Below are 26,615 nucleotides of genomic sequence, written 5' to 3' on the forward strand. Positions count from 1 at the left end.
GTGGAGAGTATGGATCTTGACACAGAGATTGACTTGGGGAACACTACAAAGTCAGAAGGGAGATATATATGTAAGAAAATTAAAAGTAACTTAAAAGAGGAAATAGGACTAAGCAGCTGACCCAGGGAGGGCACTAATGAGACTGTTTCAGAGGATCTATCCATCTTGGATCACCGCAAAACTGGGAAAGGGTGTGGAAGCTGGAGTTTGAATAACGAATGTGACTCCAAATTCCGGAACCCATGTTGCCTCCCTGGATGAAAAACAGATTTGTCTTGGCCATGCTTGTCAAACTGTAGCCAAGCAGAGAGCTTCAGATAAGTGTCCCCAAATCCAAACATTAGAAATATGAGTATTTTTGCATACTTGAACACTTAGAGATTTTCTAAAATAAGACTTGCTGGTGAGATAGTAAAGCCACACTGCACTTTCAAAAGCATTGCAACTACTGCTTACAGAGTCTAAGTGAATGCGACTGATTTGGTTTTTACTGGTACCAGTGTATTTCGTGTCTCTCAGGAAAGAATACACCAAATCTTAGGTCTGCCCAAGCAGAGTAAGGCCAGCCCAATTCCGGAAGTCAGAGTGCCCTAAAGAAGCAGCGTGATGGCTTCTGTACTAGGTGAGTCACATTCCTCCCTTCTAACACCTCGTTAATAGATAATAGCTTTTATTTTTTAGTATAAAGATGTAATCTACTAGTACACAATTCAGAAAAATACAAAGATAATAATACAGGACATCAGAGCTCATTGAATTCTTGAGCCTGAGTGTAATGTGATTCAAAGCATGAATTGTTAATGAGGATGATATTTCTTGAGAAATTTTATCTATCATGCAGATAGCTATGTAATTTTAAGGCTGTATATGCCTAGAATTCTGTTAAAAGGAAAGTTAAAATGGCATGGAAGCAGTCATGACCCTGGGCTGTTTGTGGAGACAGTTTTCCATAATCGTCATGAATTTATGGGTTTAAAATACAAGCACAGGAGAAGACAGTATTTCATTCTCTGCTGAGGTGTCACAGGCCCTGCCATCCTCTGAATTCTGGCTGTACTAAGTCTCTCTCTAAGCAGAGAAAACCCAGTGTGAATCGGGGTGTCACCATGACTCAGTGCTGTGTTCTGGGAGACGGATGATGCTGAAACCAAAGGCTGGGTGGAGAGGCTTACGAGAATGCGGTCTAGAGCTGTGGTGCCTCTACTTACCAGCTGTGCATATCTAGGCAAATTAATTAACCTCTCTGAGCCTCAGTTTCTTCATACGTTACAGGAGAAGAACCGCACTTGCCACAAAAGAGTATTAAGAGAGTTATGTGTGTGCAATATTTACATTTGATTGGCATGTAATATACACTTAACATTTGTTCCCATGTTTTTCATGTGTAGTAAGGACAATAATAGAGTTCCTGAATGGGGAGGCGGGGCTGTTCATTTTACCTCAGGCATATGAGTAGCAGAGAAATAAATAGAAGAGAGGCTGCAACCTGACCAGATGGTTGCATTTGTTAGGAGAGGCTAGCAAATGAACCCCAAATTTTCAAGAGTTTAACACATAAAGGCATATGTCTAGCCAGTGTTGGATGGCTCTTCTTCAAGTGGTGACTCAGGGACCGAGGCTGTTTCTGTCTTGTAGAATGCCATCTGGAACATACAGGGCCATTGGAGAAGGGGGAAGGGGGCTGGAGATGCATAGGATAGTTAAATGTCACATCTGAGGGTGGCATATATCACTTTCCACCCATATTTAGCTGGATAGACCCCAATCACATAGGCCTTCCCAAATGCATGCATGTCAGAAGTAAAAGGTGCTTGTGGATGCTTGGTGAGCAGCTGTGGCTTCTGCCACAGGAGCTGCCATGTTGTAAGTAGTGATATTAAAATTGCTTATTATATTATTGCCAGGAGAGAGAAGCACTGATCATGACTTTAAATAGGTGGCTTTATGGGGGCTGGGAAAACTTGTGTGCTGGGTTTGGGGATCTGTTTAGAAAAGCAATTTTATATCATCTTGGAAATCTTATATCTGGATACCCTTCACTGTGCTTTTATGAGGGGCAGATGACAACAGAGGAAGACGATGTGCTGTTTTGTTTTGTTCTTCCAGGACAGGTATTTCCAGGTACGCCTTGGCCAATCTTTTTAAATCTGTGCTTGCCCTTATAATGCTACATACAGCTAAGGATGCAAAGCCCAAAACATGCACCGAAGGCTGTTGATGACCCAGATCATCAAAAAAAGGTTACATGTAAGCCTCTATAAAAATCTGTTTAATTCCTTGAGGTTTTAATGACTCAGTAGTTAGCCATTCCTTATCTGGACTTTGCATGTGATGAGAACCCATAGGCCAACATCATACAAAGTAGATGTTTACAGAAGTATTGATCAAATATTCAGTGGATTGATCACACTAGATTGGCCTGTCTTTCTCACTAAACTCCTTGAAGGAAGGGGGAAGATGGAGCTTGCCTGTTCTAACCCAATGTCTGGCACAAAATGTGTATTTAAAAATGTTGATTATTGAAAAATAGCAAAGTTTAAAAATAACTGTTGATTTGATTAACTGATGTCTCTAAGAATTAAAAAAAAAAAGTGATTCTCTCTATAAATGTTCACCTTTTTCTCTTGCATCCTAAATGTTTCCCTTGCTCACAGTGATGCAGGACAGGGCAAATTTCCCCAAGTGGGAAGGAGACTAAGCTCTGCATCAAGAGAAGAGGGTCCTTTGGCAGAGAGTGCCTGTACTCACACCAAAGTTAGAGTAAAAAAAAAGTTTCTTAAAAAAAGGATAACACTCCACAGTGTGTGGTCTCCTTTCAGAGGCAGAGGGTGAGAAGGACAGTGAGAGGGACAGAGTAAAGGCACTGAGAAGGGACCCCGAGTGTTCAGGGAATTCAGTTTATCACTTCCTATGATGCGGACATACAATGAGGAAGGGGGAGGGGAAAGAGTTTGTCGCTCTAAGAATATGTAGTGTGAAAGGCCTGCTGGAAGTTCCCAGCCTTTAATCCATAGGTTCCCCATGGTTTTAGCCATAAGGAATGACTGTTGGTGCCTGTTTCCCCTTCACAGGAGTGGGGAAGTGAGTTGTCAGCAATTCCAGTAGAAATCGTCCTTTGTTCTGAAGGTGTCCTCCTGGCCTAGCTGCAGGGCTGATCATATTGCAGTCTCTGAATGTAGCTTAATTAATATTTTAATTCTCTTGCCTCCTCCCTACATTAATAGTAGTTGTGAGCTTTGCATTGCCTCGTCTAAAACATGTGAAGTCTGGGTGCTAAAATCAACCCAGGTTTATTTTCCTTGTCTTAATCAGTAGGATATTCCCTATCTGGTGTGCAGACGTGTTTGTTTCACAGCCACTGAATGAGTGTTTAGTAAGATCCACTGCAGGTCTGGATGCTGGGATGGCAGCTCTCGTCTTTACTGGAGGGAGGCCTGGAGTGCAGCTAGCTTCGTGGCAACGTGAGAGAAGGGTGACATAAACCATTTCCACCTTTCCACACATGACTGCTCCCTCAGCATGCGAAGATGATGCAGGATGGGGCAAATTTCCCCGAGTTGGGGAAGACCAAGCTCCGCACTGAGAGAAGCAGGTCCTTTGGTGGAGAGTGTAGAAAAAATTCAACACACACCAAAGTTTGGGTCAGAAGGAAAGTTTGTTAAAGGGGAAAAGCGAAGAATAGAGAACGCAAAGACAAAAACCTTAGATAGTAAAAAAGTCCCGGTGGTGGTAGTAGTGGTGGAGAGAGAGAGAGAGAGAGAGAGAGAGAGAGAGAGAGCACGAGCTAGCACCAGTTTATTTATCATTCTTTAGTTCCTGTGAGTTACAATTTAAAGACTTTGTTTACTCATTTCCTTTGATATGGACATACAGTGAGGAAAGGGGAAGAGTATGTAGTGTGAAAAGTTAAGAATATTTATCTTGAAAGGATTGCTGGCAGTTCCCAGCAGTTAGTCTATAGGTCCCCCACGGTTTTAGCCATAGGGAATGAATGATTTTATTTTGTGTAGAGCGCCACTTAAAGACTCTGTTTTTCATGTTTCCCCTTCACAGATGCGGAAAATGGGTTGTTAGCAATCCCGCAGAAATCTTCCTTTGTTCTGCAGATGGCCTCTTGGCCTGGCTGCAGGCCTGATCAGAATATTGCAGTCTCTGGATGTAGTTTGACTTAACACTTCAGTTCTCTGGCCTCCTCCCTACATTAACCTCACCCAGGAGTTCACAGAACAAGCTGCTGGGGTCAGTGTTGTTGGTTTTCTAGAGGCCTTACCGTGGCAGTGGGAGGAATTCTGAAGAATTCAACTCCAGCTCATTCCAGTGGTCTTATTTCTCTATCAAATCATAAAACAACAAATATTCCATTACATTAAAGTGTTAACTGGAAAAACCCTTCTTGTTTGAGAGTTTACATTAATGTGGTTTTCTCAAACTGAATTCCTCCTCAGTCATTCATTCCACAAATATTTACAGAGAAGTTACTGTGTACACAGGCCTTTGTCATTCAATGCAGAGGGTCCTCCTCACCACTGCCCCTTTTAAATTCTTGGCCATGGCCACACCAGTGGCCCTGGGAACGGAGAAAACTGCAGACTCGGCCCACATACTGCCAGTAGGACCTCTTCATGAGCCTTCCTGGACCCGTGGGCGTTTCATCCAAGACCTCTCTCCTCTCCCTGTTGGGATTGGTTACCCATCTGAAGCGGTCTTTCTGGTGCAGGCTCTGGGACGCTAAAGGAGAAGCCCCAAGCTTGGGTGCTGTCTCAGATCGGGCTCTTCCAGAAGCAGGATCTGAGCAAAGATTTAAGTGTAAGTAATTCATTTTGGGGAATAGGGTCTGTGATCCCAGGAAACACCATAGGGGAGTGAGGAGGTGAATCAGGGAAGAGATTCAAGTGTGTTACCAATTAAATCAGCCCCATGGACGAGAGCTTAACCTTGCCTCAGTGTAAACCCTGATTGCTGATTGAATCGTCCTGCCCCGGGATGGGGTGGGTGGGGTGGGGAGGGAGCCAGGTTTTCCTGTGCCAGCTCCCAGCAGTCCTGGATGAGGGCCTGAGTGGGGGTGGGGATTCATTCCTGGCAATTCAGGCCTGTTGGGCTCCTGTGAGGAGCCTGTTTCCATGTCGGAGAAACGTTCACAAGCTGGGTGTGTCTGAGTAGGGTGGGCACCTGGGGCCTCCTGCAGAGCTGTCTCAAACCCAGTGAATCACCTGAATTCAGACAGGTGCTGTAATCTCAGGGCAACTTGAACACATGCGCTTTTCCAATAAATTCTGTTACCTGTGATATCATTCCAGATGGCAGATGCTGTCAGGTGCTCTGCCCTTTGCTGACAGTCGGGGCAGGTTTGGTTGTTTTGGTGATGGCTGATAATATTTAAAAATTTAGCTTCAGGTATACTTTAGTCGTCAGTATTTTAAAAAATTGGTTTTCTTTGTGAATGCATGTTAGTTATTACAAAGAGTTCCATGTTTAAAGTTATATATACTGCTGCACAGAGACATTCTTGTAAAGAGTAAATAGGTTTGGGTAAAATGTTGCAGTAAATGGCATTATTATTTAAACATAGAGTTATCAGTCACAGTAGAACACTGGTGGCTACTTAGATCCAAATCTCTTTGCATAACTTTCAACAAATAGAGCAAATTAAAACCATTGTTAACAGATACCCACAATATTACTAGGAGACAATTCTGCAAACTTCAGTTTATTTGAAAAGGAGCAGGATAAACACCCATGTCCAGCCAGACTGGCTTTGGAACCCATCTGTGTTGCGAGACCTCACAGAACAAGTGGAGAGAAGGACAGGGAGTCTGGGGTGACCAGCCTAGACATTACCCCTGGAAAGACAAGTCCTATCCTGAGTGGAAATGCTTAAATTTGTGTGGAACCCAAGGCAATGGTCTTAGGAAAGATGAGGCTTCAAGACAGATGAGGAACCTTGGAAGGGCACTTGGTCCTGGGAGACTGGGTGATGTGGAGGAAGAACAGCAAAAGATGTAAAATTTCGAGTTCCACAGAAAAGAAAGAATCTCAAAATCAAGACACCTTCTCCCTCTTCAGTGACACAATACAATAAAGAAACTGCACTTCACTATATAGACAGTAGAGGGCGCAATCGAATCAAGAAACCTAGTTAGCCACCCCAAGCCCTGTCCCTCATCTGCATCAAACTCATTGCTGGTCCAGAAAAAAATATATATTATAAAAAGAGCAGAAAGCGACAGATAACGTGCAAACAAAGCTGCAAGAGGGAGAAAACAAAGTTTGAGAATGAAAATGTTTCAGGGGATGAATGTTATCATCCCCTCTAAACACACACACACCCCCCAAAGCAAAAGAAAATGGCATTACAGTGTTCCAACAATAACTAATTAAATATCCTGAGATAAGCACTTTTATTTATCTATATGTGTATGTGTACAAAACCTGAATCAAAAATTTAAAAAATATAATTAAAATAGATAAAACTCAGAAGATGTGAAGTGAGAGTTAGGTGAACTTGGAAGAAGAAATTAGGAAATTCAGTTTGCAGTTGCTAATGCCGTGCATGGGACCATGCTCAATAGGTGGCAGACTGACAAAGACCTTGCACCTGTGTGTGTTTCCCTTTTCCATTCACAGTTCTTTCTTTCCTGAGCTCCAGCCCAAGGCAAGCATTCCTAGACCATAACTGTACTGCCTCTTACAATGAGAAACATTTTGTTTAACTTTCCAACTTCTTTGTAAATATGACTCTAAGAAATACTCAGATACTTTCCTAGGGTGATTCAAGTGGTACTTGTTAAGTAGACAGCTTCACCTCCCTTGGTAATATGCATATTTTCAGAGATAAACTTTTAAGAATGTTTCCTAATTGCAGTGAATAACCACAATAAATTATGCCATAGTTCACAAAGGAATTTACATGTATATTTATCTTTAAAGTCGAATTCTTAAGCACAGAAATGCTTTGCCTTGGTTTACATATTTGAAAAATGAGAATGGCAATGACTTCCTCATATGTGCCATTTGTAGTACTAACTTTAGACTGTGGGACAGATTGTGTTTTTCTAAAGATGGCCACAGCATCATTGCCCATCCCAGGTCTTGTCTTGCCAGCTTTTCATCAAGAGGTGAAGTCTAATCTCCTTCGTTTGTTGTGGATACATATGTGTGTCACTTGTTGCCCATATAATACTTCTGAGAATTTCACTTTGCTCTCTGGAACATTCTTGCTGGAGCCTTGAGCTGCCATATTTCTCATATTTCTGTCTTTAAGTTACACTGTTCCAAGGCCACCATGGTGTGAGGAAGCCAAAACTAACTCATAGGAAGAGACCACATAGGGGCCTGAAACTATAAGAAATGAGAAAAAGATGCCCTGCCGGTCTCCAGCTGTGCCAGCTGTGCCTCCCACATCCATCGCCCTTTGTTCCAGATGTAGCTTCCATCTGCCTTTAGCCACATTCAGGACTTTTAGCCAGAACTTGGGAGCCAGGCCTTTCCTGAATTCCAGACCCTCAGAAACTGTAGAGGTAATAAAATTATTCTTGTTTATCTAAGCCACTAAGTCTTGTGGTGATTCGTTATGTAGTAACAGATAACTAGAATGAACAAAGCCTCAAGGAATAATGACCGTTTCTAGAGAAGAAGTAGTAACTATGCCTAATATCTTTTGTCGTAGTTTTATTTTAGATAATTTTTAAAGAAAAGGTTAATAGACCAGAACATGTCTCTCGAGAAGAATTATCTTTCTCTAGATTTAGTTTATGAAAGAATCGAGTTATTTTCAGATGATTTTCTCTTTTATAGTTGCAGAGTTCTGAATATTACTTTTGGCAAAAATAAGCGATAGGACAGAGTACTAGAGGGAACTATTTACTTGGTCTTTGAATGACATGAAACAAAAAATACAGAAACTAAGAGCATGGCTGCCATTCTAAAGGCTTTTTGATAAAGCCCAAGGTTGGGTAGCTCCCATGCTGGCTACATGTAGCCAACATATTCAGTGTCATAGGCCATACTAAAGAGAAGTGACCTCAAGTGGAGGGCTGGAGTGAGATTTAATTCCTAATGGCATAGTGGCCATGTTACGGAGTCAGACTGCCTGGGTTTGGATCCTAGCTCTCCAATGTACTGGTGGCGTGATCATGGGCAAGTAAACTCATCTCACTGTGCCTTATTTGCCTCATCTGTTGTTACAAGGATTGTCACAAGCACTGAGTGAAATAATACATATGAAAGACTTAATAAAATGTCAAGGACATAATAAGTGTTCAATGCTCTCAGGATTTCAAGCTCCAGGTCCAGAGACCCAGATCTAGTCAAGAGAGGATAAAACATAAGAACTAAGAACCATCCAGAGATTAAGTTGCTTGATTCAAATGTATGGTTACTATCTACCATGTTATTGGCCATTGCAGTAGACAGGACAATTCCAGATCTACTTAATCTATCTAAGGTGATGGTCTTTCCCAAAAAGAGGGAGAGAATTCTAGTGTATGATTTCTTGCAGAAATTTTCAAATACGTTTTCAAAGTTCCATTGTAGAATTTAACATTTAAATTAAAAAGATCTAGTTTGCTCTCAGCAAACCAGGATTAAAAGGTAACTACCTTAATCTGATAAATGTTAAGTCTGAGCCATATTTAACAGTGAAATACTGAGTGCTTTCACCAGTTTTCAGACTTGCAATCAAGCTAAATAATTGAGATTGTGGTATTAAAACAAGGATAGACTACTGGATCAATAGAGCAGAAATGAGAGTCTAGAGACATACCTATAGATTTTCAGTCACTTGACTTATAAGAAAGGCTACACTGCAATTAAGTGGGGAGAGGAGAGTCTTTTCCACAGATGATGCCAAGTCAGTTTTGTATTAATGAGTAGAATAAAGCTTGACCCCTATGCCATACACAAAAATTGTTTCCAGATGGATTATAGACTTAAATATTAAAATTAGAACTATCAACATTATGGAAGAAAATATAAGAAAATATGTTTATGACCTGGTACTGGGTAAAGAGCTTTAAAAACATTGATAAGAAAAGTAAAAGATTCACAAATTAGGCTTCATTAAAATTAAGAACTTTCGTTCATCAAAAGACACCCGTAAGGTGACGGCAGAAGCATGCAGAGTGAGAGATGTCCCCAGATCTCTCCCTTTGAAATACAATAAGCTCAACCTCTAAAACTCAACAACACCCAACCTGCACACAAACACGTCTGAATGAAGGATCTGTGTATCAGAGCTTCCAGAGGTCAGAACCGTGGGAGTCTGGGGGTAGATTGGGAGGAACAAAGAAGCTGCCTCTCACAGCTGGAGCTCCCTGCAGGAGGAGGGGGAGTGGAGAAATGGTGGCTGGTTCCCTGAACAGCCCTGCCTGAGGGATCTGTGAGTTCCATACAGGAGAGCTCAGGGGTCAGGGCAGAAAGTGGAGCAGGAACTAAGTACAGAGGGGCAACACTGGGTCTTAGCCAGCTGCGGTTGCAAAGCTTGAGGCTGAGATATGGAGACTAGCAGCAACCCCACCCACCAACCAGAACGCACCATGCCTTCACCCCATATCCTCCCAGACTAGCAACGGTGAGCCCAAGGGGAATTTGAGCAAATGCTGCGAAGACAAAATCTAGTATCAGTACCACTGACAGGCTGGGACCGAGGTTGGTGATTTCGATTTGAAGGTTTATCAGAAAAAGAAAAGGCATTATAAGTCTCAAAGCAGAGATCCAAGAGACATGGATGCTGCTTACTGGAAATTAAAAGAAAAAACACCTTAGCAGCAGACTAATAAACATATATGATAAGTCTTTCTGAAAACAGGAAGAAGAATATACTTCCATTAGTGCCCAGGTAGAGAAATAGTCCATCAAACACCATGAACAACCAAGGCAACAAGGCAGCTTAGAAAGAAAGAGAAAAATCTCCAGAAAATAAACTTAAAGACAGAAATGACAGAGAATTCAAGATTGTACTTCTGAAAAATCTCAGTGAGATGCAAAATAACTTACATCAACAATTCCAGAAATTGAGAAAAAATTGACCAGCAGAATGAGTTTTTTAGGAAGGAGATTGAAACCCTTAAAAAGAACCAAATGGAACTTCTGGAGATGAAGAACATACTAAAAGAGATGGAGAGTGAAATAGCGAGCTTAAGAAATAGAATTGACTAAGTCTATGGCCATGCTACCCTGAACAAGCCCGATCCCGTCTGATCTCAGAAGCTAAGCAGGGTCTGGTCTGGTTAGTACTTAGATAGGAGACCACCTATGAAGACCAGGTGCTGTGGGTATAAAAAATAAAGATAAGGGATTGTAAGCTGACAAGGTCCTTGCAATCTGTGAGGTCAACCAAGGGTTGCCTCAACTAAAAAAAAAAAAAAAAAAGAAAAGAAATAGAATTGACTAAATGAAGTAAAGAATCAGTGATATCAAAGACAGAAATCTAGAAATAATTCAGAAGGAAGAATAGACTGAAACATGAAAGAGAAATACAAGAATTAGTTGTTGACACCATCAGGAAAGGTGACATAAGAATAATGGGTATTCCAGAAGGAGAAGAAAAAGAGGAGGGGTCAGAGAACATATTCAGACAAATAGTTGATGAGAGTTTCCCAAATGAACTGGACATTCAAATCCAAGATGCTAACAGAACACCCAATTATCTCAACCCAAAAAGTCCTTCTCCAAGAGACATTATATTAAAATTATCAACAATTAATGGCAAAGAAAGAATTCTCAAGGCAGCCAGGGAAAAGAAGATAGTAATCTATAAAGGAAAACCTATTAGACTATCATCAGACTTCTCAGCACAAACCTTACAAGCTAGAAAGGAGTAGAAGCAAATATTCAAACTATTAAATGAAAGGAATTACCAGCCAAAATGTATCCAGCAAAGCACTCTTTTTGATTCGAAGGAGAAATAAAGACCTTTCTAGACTTAAAAAAAGTTGAGGGAATTCTCCATTATGAGTGCTGCATAACAGGAAATACTGAAAGGGGTCAGCTCACCTAAAACAAAATGACAAGAAAATAACCTATGAGTAAGGTGACTAGTAGGCAGATAGAAGCAGAGGAGTGCAACCCTTACTAAGAACAGGGCCTTATAAGCTTAAACAATAAGAGAATTGCTATTGCGAGATAGAAACGAACATTCACCCTACGTAGGAAAAATTTGAGACAACAGTAACAGAAAAGGGGAGGAATCAAAGATCCAAATTCACAAAGGGGAGTGGAGATAAGGCACATGCAGAAGAAAATGGACAACTCTGTGTGTGTGTGTGTGTGTATACATATATATATAACTATCCTTTACATAATTTTAATGGTTACCACATGCCAAAGATCCAGAACTGAAGTGCATAACATAAAACAAGAAGGACCAGAGGGAAAATCCACAAAATCCAACCAAAATAAAATAACAGACAGAAATGCAAGGAAAGGGAAACAATGGAAACACTGAGATACCAGAAAACAAATATAAAATGGCTATAGGATAACCTCATATTTCAATAATCACCCTAACTGTAAATGAACTGAATTCACCAATAAAAAGGCACAAAGTTGTAGATCTTATCAAAAAACAAAACCCAACCATGTGCTGCCTCCAGGAGATGCATCTCAGTTCCAAAGACAATTATAAACTCAAAGTAAAAGGTGGAAAATGATATTTTAAGTCAAATGGCATTCAGAGAAAAGCGGGAGTAGCAGTTCTAATATCGGACAAAATAGACTTCGAAATGAAAAAGGTAAAGAAAGATACCGAGAGACACTTCATAATGATAAAGGGATCATGCATCAAGAAGACATAACACTTATTAATATCGTTGCTCCCAATCAAGGGCCCCCAAAATATATAAAGCATTTACTAACAGAACTTATGGGAGAAACAGACCAAAACGGTATTATAGTAGGGCACCTAAATACCCCACTGTCAGATAGGCACAGATCATCCAAACAGAAAATCAATGAGGAAATAACATCCTTAAATGACACATTAGACCAACTGGACGTAATTGACATTTAGAGAGCCTTTCATTCCAAAACACCTGCTTATACATTCTTCTCTAGTGCACATGGAATATTCTCAAGGATTGACCATATGCTGGGACACAAAACTAGCCTCAACAAATGTAAGAGGGTTGAAATCATACCAACCATATTCTCTGATCATAATTATTTGAGGCTGGAGATCAACTGTAAAATTAAAGTGGGAAGAACCTCAAATACGTGGTAATTAACTAACATGTTACTGAAGGATGACTGGGTCAGAGAAGAAATAAAAAGAAAGATCAAGAGATTTATAGAAATGAATGATAATGATAATGGTGGTACAACATATTAAAACTTGGGAAAGTGGTAATAAGAGGAAAGTTCATATCATTACAGGCCTATCTCAAAAAAAAAAAATAATAAGAATGAGCCCAAATAACTTAATGCTTCATTTTAAAAAACTAGAAAAGGAAGAACAAATGAAGCCTAAAATCACCAGAAGGAAAGAATCAAAATTAGAACAGAATTAAATGAAATTGAAAACAAACAAACAGACAAAAAAAAGAAATAGAAAAAGTTAATGCAACAAAGAGTCAGTTCTTTGAGATGTTTAATGAAATTGACAACTCCCTGGCTAGACTCACTAAAGAAAAAAGAGAAAGGACACAAATAATATCAGGGATGAAAGAGGAGAAATTATGACAGGCACCACAGAAAGGATCATACAAGAATACTATAAAAAAAGTACATAACATCATATTTGACAACCTAGAAGAAGTAGACAAATACTTAGAAATATACAGCCTTCTGAGACAGAATCAAAAGGAACTGGAAAATCTAAATAGACTAATCAGCAGTATGGAAATTGAAACAATCATCCAAAACCTACCAAAAAGTGAAAGTCCAGGACCAGATGGCTTCGCCAGTAAATTCTACCAAACATTAAATAAGATTAGCACCTGTTCTCGTCGAACTCTTCCAAAAAAAATCAAAGAAGAGGCAATACTTCCCAACTCATTTTATGAGGCCATTATGACCCTGATACAAAAACCTGGTAAAAATAATACACAAAAAGAAAGTTACAGACCAATATCTCTCATGAACACAGATGCAAAAATCCTAAGTAAGATACTAGTGAATCGAATACAGCAACATCTTAAAACAGTTATACACCACGATCAAGTGGGCTTCATTCCAGGGGCACAGGGATGGTTCAACATACATACGCAAATTGATTAATGTGATACACCACATAAACAAATTGAAAAATAAGAATCATATGATCATTATCAAGAGATGTGGGAAAAGCCTTGGATAAAATACAGCATCCATTCATGATCAAAACACTTAACAAAATCAGTATAGAAGGAAAGTACCTTAACATAATAAAGGCCATATATGACAAACCCTCAGGCAACATTATATATACTTAATGGTGAAAAACTAAAAACCTTCCCTCTAAGATCAGGAACAAGGCAAGGCTGTCCACTACTGCCACTCTTATTCAATATAACATTGGAGGTCCTCGCGAGTGCAATCAGGCAAGAGAATGATTTAAAAGAAATCTAAATAGGAAATGAAGTCAAACTGTCACTATTGGCAGATGACATAATTCTCTATGTAGAAAACCCTAAGGACTCCACAAGAACACTACTAGAAACAAGAAAATACAATAGTTTCTGGATACAAAATAAATCAGTGTTCAAAAATCCATAGCACTCCTATATTCTAATAATGAATTGTCAGAAAAAGAAAAAAAAATTTCTTTTGCAATTGCAACAAACACAATAAATACCTAGTAACAAACCTAATGAAATATGTGAAGTACCTATGTAATGAAAAGTATAAGACCCTATTAAAAGAAATTGAAGAAGACAGAAAGAAATGGAAAGATATTTTGTGTTCTTGGATTGGATGAGTCATAGTTAAAATGGCCTTAAGTACCTAAAGCATTATACATATTTAATCAATCCTCATCAAAATCCCATCAGCACTTTTTAAAGAAGTACAGCAAAAAATTATCAGATTGATATGAAAGCACAAAAGACCCTGAATCGCCAAAGCCATCCTAAGTAAAAAGAATGGGACTGGAAGCATCAATCTGCCCGACTTCAAACTATACTACAATGTGAAAATAATCAAAACTGCATGGTATTGGCAGAAACAGATGCCCAGGCCAGTGGAACGGAATTGAGAGTCTAGAAATAAACACCTGTTAATGTGGGCGAATAATTTTTGACAAAGCCAAAAAACATACAAAGAAGAAAGGAAAGACTCTTCAGTAAATGGTGTTTGAAAACTGCAATGAAACTAGATTGTTGTCTGTCAGCACACACCAAAATTAATTCAAAATTGATTAAGGACCCGAATAAAAGACCTGAAATATTAAATTATATTAAGAAAACATGAGAACTAAACTCATGGACCTTGGACTTAAAGAGGATTTTATGAATTTGACCTCAAAGGCAAGGGAAGTAAAAGCAAAAATGAATGAGACTACATCAAACTAAAAAGCTTCTGCACAGCAAAAGAAACCGTCAACAAGCTGAAGAGACAGCCATCCAAATGGGAAAAGATCAATGCCTCCGATAAGGGCCGAATAACCAAAATATACAAAGAATTCATACAACTCAATAAGAACACAACAACAACAAAGAAACAATCCAATTAAAAAAATGCGCAGAGGACCTGAACAGACACTTCTCCCAAGAAGACATACAGATGATCGAGAAACATGAAAGGATGCTCAACTGCATTAGCTATTAGGGAAATGCAAATCAGAACCACAGTGAGACACCATCTCACACCTGTTAGAATGACTTATCAACAGGACAAGTAATAACAAGTGTTGGAGAGGATGTGGAGAAAAAGGGAACCGTCACATACTACCAGTGGGACTGCAAATTGCTATAATCACTATGGAAAACAGTATGGAGGTTTCCCAAAAAACTGAGAATTGCTCTACCGTATTATCCAGCAATCCCTCTACTGGATATTTACCCCTAAAGACTTGAAACACTTACCCGAAAAGATATATACACACTGATGTTCATAGCAACGTTATTCATGGTAGCCAGGATGTGGAAGCAACCGAAGTGTCCTACAATAGATGATTAGATAAAGAAACTGTGGTACATATATGCAATGGAATATTACTCAGTTATAAGAAGAGATGAAATACTGCCATTTCAAACAGCATGAATGGACCTTGAAATAATCATGCTAAGCAAAATAAGCCAGAAAAAAAAGTTGAAAAACACATGATATCACTTATACGTAGGATATAAATCTAAAAGTAATAAACAAACATGACAAACAAAGACTCATGGACATGGACAGTAGACTAGTTGTAACCAGAAGGTGGGGGTAAGGGGGGGTAGATGGGATAACAGGGGTCAAATATGTGGTGACAGAATGAAATCTAACTATGGGTGGTGAATGCACAATGCAATATATGTATATATGACTTACTATTGAATTGTACATTTGAAACTTATTGGATTTTGTTAAAGTCATTGTAATAAACAAGCCACAAATTTTGAAAAAGTATTTGTAATACATGCATTCAGCTAAGGACTGACATCCAGGAATGTGAGGGGGTGGGTGAGGAGGGCGAGGGAGAGAGAGAGAGAGACAGACAGAGACAGAGACAGAGACAGAGACAGAGACTGTTAGGCAATCCAATTTAAAAACGAGCAAAAGATGACAAAAGTTTATAAAGGAAGATATAAAAATACTCAAGAAATACATGAAAAAATGAGGTTCAGCCAGGGATGGTCTCATCTTAACTAAATGATATTCTCACTCAAAAAATGCAGATTAATACCACAATAATATATTATTGCACATCCACCAAAATGTCTTAAATTAAAATGACCAACAACATAAATTATTAGTGGAGCAACTGGAACTCTCCTATCCATTTGTACAATATTAAAAAAAAAAAAAGTTTGGCTGCATTTACTAAAGCCTAATATACATTGACCGTATGACACAGATTATACTGTGAAGTACACTTAACAGAAATGAGTACTTATATCCACAGTGCAAGAATGTTTGTAACAACTGTATTTGTAATAGCCCCAGACTGGAAACTTCCGTTGTCTACATAGTGATGAAAAACAATGACCTACTGACGCACACAACAACATGAATGAATCTCACAGACAACATTGACTTAAAGAAATCAGACACGAAGTAGTTCATATTTCATGATTCCGTTTTTACGAAGTTCAAAAACAGGCAAATCCTATTTATATGGCACAAGTCAAAACAGTGATTATCCTTTGAGATTACTGAATAGGAGAAGGCATGAAAGAACCTTCTTGGGTGGTATAAAAAAATCATCAGTCTGAAACCTTAAGATTTGTGTACTTTGCTGTATGTAAGCAATACTTCAGTAAGATTTCTCCTTCCTTTTGTTTGTGGCAATCTTTTAATTTTCTTCTTATTTCTTTATGACTTCTTTATTTCCACTGGCTTCTTTTCTCTCATTTTGTACAAGATTCTTTCTGCAGTTCACTTATTTTCTTTCACTACAATCCATTTCTCGGGCATTTCACTGACTTGTGGCCTCAGCTGTCTGTTTTTTTCTATAGAGAACACTTAAATCTGTTGCTCCAATCTGACTCTTCCTATAGGGTCATCAGACTGTCAGGGTCATCTGTTATCTAGTCCTCTGTCGTATGCTTCAGTCCCCTCTATAAGCACCCTCCAGAATTGTTGTCCACTCTGTGCTTTAATTTTTTTGATGAGGAAAATGCCCCCGTACCACAGTGCTAGCTAGAGAGTCTTTACCTTGACTTGCAATTTGCTTTCCTCTCATTTCCATCCTTTGGTTTATTTATTTTCCTCATATATGTTATTGATCAAGTCTGATTCCCCTTTGATGTGACAAGGGGACTTCCCTGCTTTTTCTCCACTCCAAGTTAAGCATTCAAGACTCCTTCAAACATTTTCCCAAACTATGGTCCCATATTCAATTTCTGTCCACTTCAGGACAGACTCCAATTTTATTATGTTCCTGTTAAAGTGTGCCACCCAGAATTAAAAAGTAGAGTTCAGGGTCATTTGGCTTTTATGGACCATCACTTCCTTCACTGTAGATGTTGTCTAGATATGTAGTTACCCATTTGTCCCTGTTAGTATTTCAACTGACTCTTGGATTTCTCAATATGGATATCCCCCGGAACCTCAGACTCACTTTATCCAAAAATGAAATAATCATACACCTACTCACAGCAGCAATGCCTCTACTCTAGTCTTCATAAGCCCATCAGGTCAGGTTCCTGTTTCCCACACAAGCAACTGGCCTTATTCATCACCACTCTTTCTTCATTCTCTATTTATTTATGTGGGTTTTAGGGGAGGTAACTTTTTATTCTGATACAGAATTATCTCTTCCTGTTACTATTTCAACCAGTGTTAGACTTTTTCAGATTAGACTCAACTCATCTAAAAATATAATAATCATCCACCCACCCATAGCAGTGTCTTTTCCCAACTTCCTTATCCTCTCCATGGCCATACATGGTCTTATATAATGCTTCCTCGTGTGTAGCACAATCTGGTGCTGTCTCTCTGTAATAGCTCTTATGTCTGGCAGCTTCTTTCCTAGTTCAAGTCCATAGTTTCCTAATTGAGAACTTCATTATCTGCTGCAAGTGGCCCTTCTACTTCCTACATTCCACCCAGAGACTTCATTGGCTCTGATGGGTTCACATTGTACAATGGATGCCCTCCCCTTGGTTGGTGCCCTTACCTGGCCTACATTTCTACTCTATTTCCCAGTCCCCCAGGGCCAACCAATATCCTAATGCTTTCACTTCAGTGCACCTGTTTTTGCCCAAGTTGTTCTCCCCAAACTAAAATACCTTTCCCGATGCTCCCCCAGTTGAAAGTGCATTTATATTCTGCATCCTTTTTAGAATCCCACATCTAAAAACAATACTATTTGTGTTCCGACAATGTTCAACTTAAACCTTGAACAAAATCCAACAAATAGTTGTTAAAATAAATAAACAAATGAGTGACTTGCACTTTCTTTAACTGGCAAAATAGAAATGGTTAGATATATCTGTATTCCTGGAGATATCAATCATTTCTGAAGATAGGAAGATATATCCAAAATAGTGAGAAAAATGACATTAGAGGATATGACTCAATACAATATCAGGGATCTTATTTAATCTTACACATTTAAGCAAAAGTCAGAGAATCTAATTTGGAGATACAGTGCTAAGGTTTAGATTGCTGAAGATCGACAAGTCTTACCTTGTCCTTTGAAAGAAAAAATACCAGAGTAAAAGGAAGTATGCTCCTTGTCTCAGATAATAATATTACAAAGAAGTGAGAAAAATGTCATAAAGTCATGGAAACATGACTTATGAGGGAAAAATTGATATTAGTTGAGGAAAGTTAACTAAGAATTCCATTTTAAAGTAATCTGAAGTAATCAATCTAAAGCCTCTCCATTACACAAAGTTTTGGAAAGGGAATAAAAAAAATAACAAATTTAAGTCATTTTTTATAGGTACTGTAATTACTATTACACACAAAAAAATATTCCTCAAAGTAAATGTCCCTAGAACTGATAATAGGAGATGTTTTATTGGGAAGTATTACTATTTTCTTGCAAAATCAGCATTTGGAATGACTGATCAGTACAGCTTGGGGATTGTTAGTTATTCTGGTTTTACTATGCTCATTTCATCCAACAAATAGATAAGGGATGCAGAGTCTTCTAAACTTACCATAAATATTTATGTTTGGGATTACCTGCCATCGCTGTCTTAATTCTATCTGTTATCTCCTTCCCTCCCTCCGTCCCCCATCCAGATTCTTTACAGGCAGTTTTCTGTGAGTGTGATGGATGGGGGGCAAGATCTCCTCTAGGGGAAAGGCCATAGCAGTGAACAGGATCACTTGGGAAGTATGAGCTGAAAGAGAAACTATTCTTTGTAGGTGGAGGAACTGCCCTGGGAAGGTGTCGGAGAGGGGAACGAGGCTCCCGGCCACACTCCTTCGCTGAGGTGCCACCTGTCATCAGTGGTCCACACCAATTTCCCAAATTCCAATTTCAACAGCAAAAATCTACATTTTTAAAAGGTGGCAAGAGGAGGAGATTCAAGAATGTAACTTGCTTTACATTAAACAAATACTGACCGATTTTCCATGAAGATTTAAACAAGAGCAGAATTCATCCTGGTCTCCAGAATCATGTAGATCAGACAAAATCTAAATGGTGATAATACAATGCAATGTACATGCCACGTAAAAGCATGTAAACTAAGGTATATTAACTAAGTAAAATGAACATTCAAAGAGTGAGGGGTACATGTGGCTGGGAGCTCAGAGCAGACTTGGGGAGTAGTGCAAGAGCCACTCTCTTATAGGGTTGGAGGTGAGGACAGTGGTGACTGATGAACTGAAGACAAATCTGTCCTTTGCCACTGACCAGCTAGCTCGTGGTGCTAAGCAGATCACATCACCTCTTCCTTCTATAAAGTGAGACTTGAATGTCACTCACTTCATAAGCCTGCTGTGATGGCTTAAAGGAGTTGCATGAAAATTATTTAACATAGTACTTGGCCTGCAATTAATTTTTTTTTCAGATTTTAAAACGTTTTATTTGCATATTTAAAAAATTGTACATTCCAATAATTAAAATCATTTGAACAACAAAAAAAAATGGCATTTCCAAAATATAGCCTGCAGGACACCTTGGATCAGCTTGATTTTCCCACCCAGCGTCTGCTTTCACCAACATGCAAGCTCTTTATCTACCCTGCCAGCCAGACAGGCAGGTGGGAAAGGCAGGCGCTGCCTTCCTTGTCAGTAGTTCTTGGATGTGAAAAGGGGGCAGCGCAATCATTTAAACTTGATCCAACCTCTTTGCATCTTACAGATAAACAGCTAAAAGAGGTAAAATAAGAAGGCAATGCTTGTGGGAATGTACAGTGCATATTGGCAGTACGTGTCTCATTATGATTTGCCTGCTTGCTTCTCCTGTTCAGTCGTTTCTTTTGATGGCAGTGAGTTTTTCTCTTGCATTTCTATCTTCTTCAATTTCTACTTATCGAATTTCTCAATCCCAGCCATATCGGGTTGGTCAGACATGGTTGCAGAGGAAGCAGAGCAAGGAAGCGAGGAGTGAATCCAACCCGCTCAGTGGCTGTCGACATGTGATCAATGTCAAAACTGTTAATGAGGTGTCTGACATAATTTTTTTGTACGAACTCTGCAAAACACGATGTGTTTTTTCTACTCACAGCCCATCTCAGTTTAAACTCCCCACATCTCAAGTGATCATTAGCAACATAGGACTGGTGGCTGTTGTGTTGGACTGTCTAGCTATGGAAGGTCTTACTCTGATAGGGATAACTCTCTGTTCCCTCTCCTTTAGAGATAGATGGCAATGCCTTTTCCCAATACAATCAGTTTAAAGGGGAAAAAAGAGAGGAAAAAGGTAGGGAGAAAAAGTACTCCAGATGTCTTTAACAGCTGGCCTAGTGAATTCTGAGATATTCACTAACAAAAGCACTTTGGTCAAAGAATTTTGGGAGATAATGGAACATACTTTCTTTAATTCTTCTAGATGATATTCACAGAGACTCTAGAAATCTTCCAACAAAGAAACCTGTTTTACTCCTTGTAACTCCACAGTTCCCAATTTACTAGGATGATAGAACAATGTTTTCTTTTAACATGCATTAACGTTGTTAACATTGGTTGGCAGCCTGTTCTCTTCAACCTTTTACTTTGAGGGTTTTAGTTTTTAAACATTTTATAAGGGCTTTAGAGCTTCCCATGAAAATAGTGACCCAGTATTTCTCATAGTGCATTTCATCTACTAGATGCTCACTCCATATTTATTTAATGAATGAAGAGTTGTGATCAAGACATCCCCCCCACACTCATTAGTTTTCCTCCATAGAGAAATTAAATGAAAATTTTTGATAATTTAAAATTGTGAAGATTAGAAACACTTTCATATACCCTAGAGAAATTTTAGTTTGTTAAGAAACCAATATATTTGAAATGAATATGTATTTCTCTTAGGAACACAACCATGTTAAAGTTTAATAACCAAAGTGAAAACATGCCCTGTGCTAAGGAAATGGTTCTTGCGTCGACACGTTGTGAGACCAATACAGCAAGGTTGAGACAGCTCCCCAAGTCATTCCAGCTGCTTCACCCCAGTTGAAGGGCAGGCTCAGTCTGTGTGCGTCTCTTTTTAATATGTAGTTATATTTTTCTTGTATAAAGCTTCTATATAAAAGGTTTTATAACATGTCATATATGTCAACTATAAGCTCAGTTTAACATCTCTTCTTTAAATTGGTTTGGGTTTGGCTAGTTTTTCTATTTTTTTTTTTTTTTTTAAATCAAAACCCCTTTGGAAATACTGATAGCATTTTGCTTGGTGGGTTTTTTCCCACTGGTACTCAAAAAAAAGTTGTCTTAAGCACTTAAGGATGCAACTGCAGCAACATGAATGAAAATTAGAAGCTGGCAATAACATTGAATTAATTTTTCCCATGTAGTAAGAGTGCTGGATACTTAAAACTAGTCTAATGTTAGAAGCATAGTAATTTGAGAGACTGCTAGTGATGGCAAGTCCCCTTCTCCGTAAGGCCAGCTGTGTTTATAGGCCTCCCTAGTGTACCATTTTCTTAAATCCAAATTGAAAGTACATGCCAGAATGCTAAAACTCAGTCAACAAGCATTAATGCAAATGCCTGCTTCATGCTCCATACTCTGTGACACCTACATTGTATGGACAAAGGAAAAATTAAGATCAGCACCTTCAAGCAACACATTGAAACAACATAATTAAGATCTAAGAGCTGTAAGTTTGGAGGTCCAAAACGTAATCATTTAAGGATGTTTCAAATAGATGAAATGCTGCATGATAATATAGATGTACAATAATGGTTATTGGGCAAACGATAACAAACAGAGGCATATGTGCACATGAGAGGGAATGTATGCATGAGTTTGACCTTTCTTGTTTTGTAAAATGAAACATTTGGAGTATAATAAAGATTTCCAAAATGAGCGTCTATAAGTATGAACTTTTTCTCAGGTACACGTATTCTCTTGGGGAATTTTTGAAATACCTTTTTATTTAAAAGATAATACTTATTTTATTTAACTCTGTTCTGGATAGTGTTTTTCAAACTGTGGATCATGACCCCCTCATGGATTATGATTCATTAATAGGTGAAGTTGGGCACATCCAGCATTGTTTTAAATAAAAGTAAGTGAAATGGAAAACATCAGAATGTATAGCTGATAGTAAGACTTAAGTATTATTTTATGAAATGTTTTTTTCTGTCTCGTATGTATGTGTATGGGTATGGGCCATGTATTTTTTACTGTGGGCAGAAATCAAAAGAGTTTGAAAGCCATTAATCCCTAGGTCACTGGTTCTCAACCTTCACTGCACACTGGAATCACCTAATAAGCTTTGAAAAGTAAGGCTGTGTAGTTGCCACTCCTAGATATTCTTCTGTAATTGATTTGGGGTATGATCTGGGCATGGGGTTTGCATAAAACTTCTCATATATGCAGTCAGGGTTAAGAGCCCCTGAAAAGTTGAGCTTTGTAGCCAAGTTCTGCCAGGTAATTTCAGTGCCCACCTATGGTCTGTTTTTACATAATTTGCCTTGGGACCAAGTCATCCCACAAATTGGAATTGTTGCAGGGTAAGAGGATGGAGCAGAGGGGACTATGGATATAGATAATGTCTTTGCCCCGAAGTTAAGGCCTACTGTATATAAGAGAGAATGAATGAAAGAGTCACAGTAGTTCAGATAGAGAAATGTAGAGGGAGAATTCAGAGAGTGGAAGAGAGATTGGAATAATCTGAATTGTGTGAGCAGGTCTACCTGCTGTTCTACTCAGTAAGTGAATGTCCCAGAGTTGGTATGATGTGGGACATCACAGTCTGATGTTCCCCAGGTGGTCCATTCACGGGCACCTCTCACTATTGCGAAGCAGTTCGTCCATACAGCAAATTACCTTTAGGGTAATCCTTGAATTGTTCTCTTATGTTAGCTCTTCTCACAGAAGATACAACTTTACTATGTTCATTTCTCAAGGAGTGACTTAGTTTCAGCACAACAGCATCATATTTTACATTAAATTAATCTTATTCTAATTGTGGCGTTTACATTCTTGTTCTTATATAATTTATAATTATACTTGATTGTATAATTGCACAAAATCGTGAGAATAGGTGTTTTTACTTAGCTATTTTATTTGTACAATCTTATTTAATATTGTAATATAAACAATATGATGGAGGAAGCATTTGAATTTCTGTCCTTTGAAAGGATAACCTTCCTTTGCTCTCTGTGACTGTGTGGCTCACCCTAAATACAGTAAATCAATCCAACTATTTATTACTTATCTCTTAGCAAAGAACAGAAGACATTGTGAAGTAATGTATATGGAGCTTAAAGTTTATGGGGATTAGTTTTCAGTAGTCCTATCTATGTGTGAAGTAGAAGAAAATCTGTATTAAGAAGGAAAGTGTTATTTAAGTTATCACCAAAAAAAAAAAAAAAAATAGATGATGATGATGATGACAACGACTGATTTTGGTGATGATACAGTTAATATTTATTGAGCATTTACTAAGTACTCTGCAATGGGACAGTGCTTTCCATGGGTTATTTTACTGTATCCTTAGAATATTCCATTGGGATAGGTTCTATTACAGCCATTTGTAAGTAATTAAGTAACTTGTCCGAGAGACTCAGCTGGGATTCAAGACCAAGTACGTTGTGTCCAGGCCTGAGAACTGAGTCTTCTTAAGTATATGGAGAGGAGCAGGACAGAATTTTGAATATAGGGAATGAAGGAAGGAATGTGTGTGACATCTGTCAGGGAGCATATCGGAGGAAGAAGTCAGAGTCCAATTATATGCCCGATGGAGGAGGAGTTGAGACTGTGAAATACTAATGAGTTTTTTTAAAAAATGACATTATCTTCTTATGCTGATGTAGGGGTGTCTGATAAGACATCCTGAGAATAGAATAAGTAATGTACAGGTTGACGTATAATAAACATTTCTTTAAAAGAGAAACAAATACATATATACGCGTTTATGTGAGAGAAAGAGAAAGCGAGGTTGAGTATTTAGACGCACAGATCTGTAAATATATAATCCCAAATTATAATAGTGTCTACCTCTGCCAAGGATACAGGCTACAGGTATTAGTGGTGATGGTTAAAGGGAACTGGAACTTTGAGCTAATATTTGTGCTTTGTTTTATCTTTGTTTGCAAATAAGATGACTGCATTCGTGTACTTAGGTAATTTTGAAAAGGTTAGGGGGTTGCTATAAAAATGAAATAAGGGATAATTTGAGAATTTCATTTTCAAGTTAGTTCTATCTCTAAATCCTAGGCTAGAAGATTTCAGGACTCTTTAAATTTGTAGGCACTGATTTGATGCAAGGAATAAAGGAATAAACAAATTGTCATTTCATTGATAAAAAAGACAGCATTATTGCTGATGAGTTTCCTTTTTATAAATGGAAGACTGGAGTTTTAGATATCTGAGCATTGGCATAGGGATTTGGAGAATGCTTCCTCTTCAGTTGCCTGACCCAGAGGTGGGGACGAGGGATCAGAATGGGAAGGACGGGGCATTCACTGTGCTCCCATCTATCAGTGCCTCCTCCTGGAGCCAGGTGAGGAGGCAAGCGCTCTGTGTGGGCGTTCATGGTGTTTTTTAAATGCTCTAAGAAACTCTAAATATTTGCTTCTGTGTGTTGTAGATGGACAAAAGGGATACAGACTTCTGAACTTCTACTGAAAAAGATAAAATGTGCGAGCCCTTTATCATGCTGGGAAGTTTGGGGCTGGACTGAAGTGGAAGACGAGAAGAAATGCTGGAGTGAAGGGTATGTAACAAGATTATAAAACCCAGTGTGTGGCAACTCACAAACGCTTTTCATTTCCAAGTTCTTCAATGGGATGAGTACACTGTGTACTCTAGCTTTGTTATATTTATGTGGATATGACTTCTCTCTGACAGAGGGTCAGGTGTTCACCTGTTGCTAGGTATCCGAGGGATTCAGTTTATGATGACTTAACCACAGGGGCCAAACCAAGATCAGGAGTGCTCAGGAGCGGCAAGAGTATAAACTGTAACTGCTCACATTAATGGAGCACTAACCATGTGCCAAGCGCAGCTCCAAGCACGTTAGCGGATTAATTCATTTAATTCTCACAGCACTACTATGAGGTAGGCACTGCTGTTGCCCCTATCTTAGACTTGGGGACACCGGGGTGCACAGAGAACCTGGTCGATTACTGAGAGAGCTCAGACATTACTGAGAGAGGCCCAATCCCAACATGAAAGGCTTACTCCTCTTTCTCTTTTTGTCATACAGTTCCCACTTACTTTTCCTCCTGTCTCCACTTTTCTTATCTTTTTTTCCATAGAATTATAGATCTCCACATTGAAAGAGAATTAGCATCAAAGAAATGTCAGTATAGGTCACTGGGGCAGACCATATTTTCCAAAATATCCATAGCAATATTGCTGCTCTTCCAGAACCTTCCCACACCCCCTCAAGGCAGGAAGTTTACTTTTCCTCCCCTTGGGGGAACCCGAGTGGACTTGGTGACTGTCTTGACAGAGAGAATGTGTCAGAAATGACACTTAGTGACTTCAGAGTGGATCAGCAAAGGTGACGTGGTGTTCACCTGGCTCTCTCATTCTCTCAGATGCTTGCCTTTGAGACCAGCCACTATGATGTGAGGAAGCACAGGCCCCATAAAAAGACCATGAGTTGATGTTCTTGCCAATAGCCCCACCTACGGCTCCACTGACCTGTGAGTGAGACTTTGGAAGATTCCAGCCCCAAGCTTGGAGCTGCCTGCCCTGATGCTGAGTAAAGTGGGGGCAAGCCGTCCCTGTTGAACTGTTCTGCTGAGCCCTGCCCCCATAGCAGATTCAAGAGCAAGGTACACATCCTTGTTTTGAGTGATCTCATTTAAACCCACTGCAACACTCTTAAGGTAGATGTTGTTACACTCATTTACAAGTAAGAGAATGGATGACAGGTGAGATGAGATCACTCACCCGAGGCTACACGACGAGCTGGGATTTGGACCCAGGGCTCCTTGACATCAAGCTCGTGAGATCCACCCCTGCCCCTGTCCTTCTGGACCAGAAGTTGGGGCTTTTGTTGCCCCTCAGACACAACTGCTCTCAGAGAGAGCAAACTCATTTGGATTAAGAGGACAAGAGGGCAACTTTGGAGAACTAGCTTCACACAGTCTGTTGTGACTCTTGTTTCCTTAATTTGAACCATAGATCAATGGTGCCAGTCCTGACTTACACATACAGTTCTCTCAGGAAGCTGTCTGTCTTCTCTCCATGAGTCTAGATTCCATGGTTTCTGCTCAGGTTATCTGAGATATGCTTTCATATCATGTAAAGTAATAATCATTTGTGCAATTGAATGCTTCTATATCATCAGTGTTTTTATTTCTTGTTTGACTTTAGGCTGTGTCTTGTTCCTCATTTCTTCTAGCACAGATTCTAACCTATAGTAGATAATGAATAAATGCAAGTTGAGCATTATATGTGACTTTTCTTGAGAATATGATGGTAGGATA

The 26,615-nt window shown here is 39.0% G+C and overlaps 1 protein-coding gene and 2 pseudogenes across 2 annotated transcripts in view; 2 read left to right on the plus strand and 1 right to left on the minus strand.

Annotated features, from left to right (window-relative positions):
• The first annotated feature begins 3,878 nt into the window (after nt 1–3,878).
• The window catches only part of RIN2 (Ras and Rab interactor 2), a 172,431-nt gene continuing 149,694 nt past the window's right edge, over nt 3,879–26,615 (plus strand). Inside the window, exons 1-2 of one of the 2 annotated variants that reach the window (XM_016146156.2) lie at nt 3,879–4,806; nt 24,764–24,889. The gene's annotated coding sequence lies outside the window, so the exon portion shown is untranslated. The remainder of the gene's footprint in view (nt 4,807–24,763; nt 24,890–26,615) is intronic. The other variant, XM_016146161.2, reaches the window with a different exon arrangement.
• Nucleotides 10,156–10,274, plus strand: LOC118610446 (annotated as a pseudogene).
• Nucleotides 19,957–20,091, minus strand: LOC118610009 (annotated as a pseudogene).

Source organism: Rousettus aegyptiacus, unplaced genomic scaffold (assembly GCF_014176215.1).
Source record: "Rousettus aegyptiacus isolate mRouAeg1 unplaced genomic scaffold, mRouAeg1.p scaffold_m13_p_12, whole genome shotgun sequence".
Classification (NCBI taxonomy): domain Eukaryota; kingdom Metazoa; phylum Chordata; class Mammalia; order Chiroptera; family Pteropodidae; genus Rousettus; species Rousettus aegyptiacus.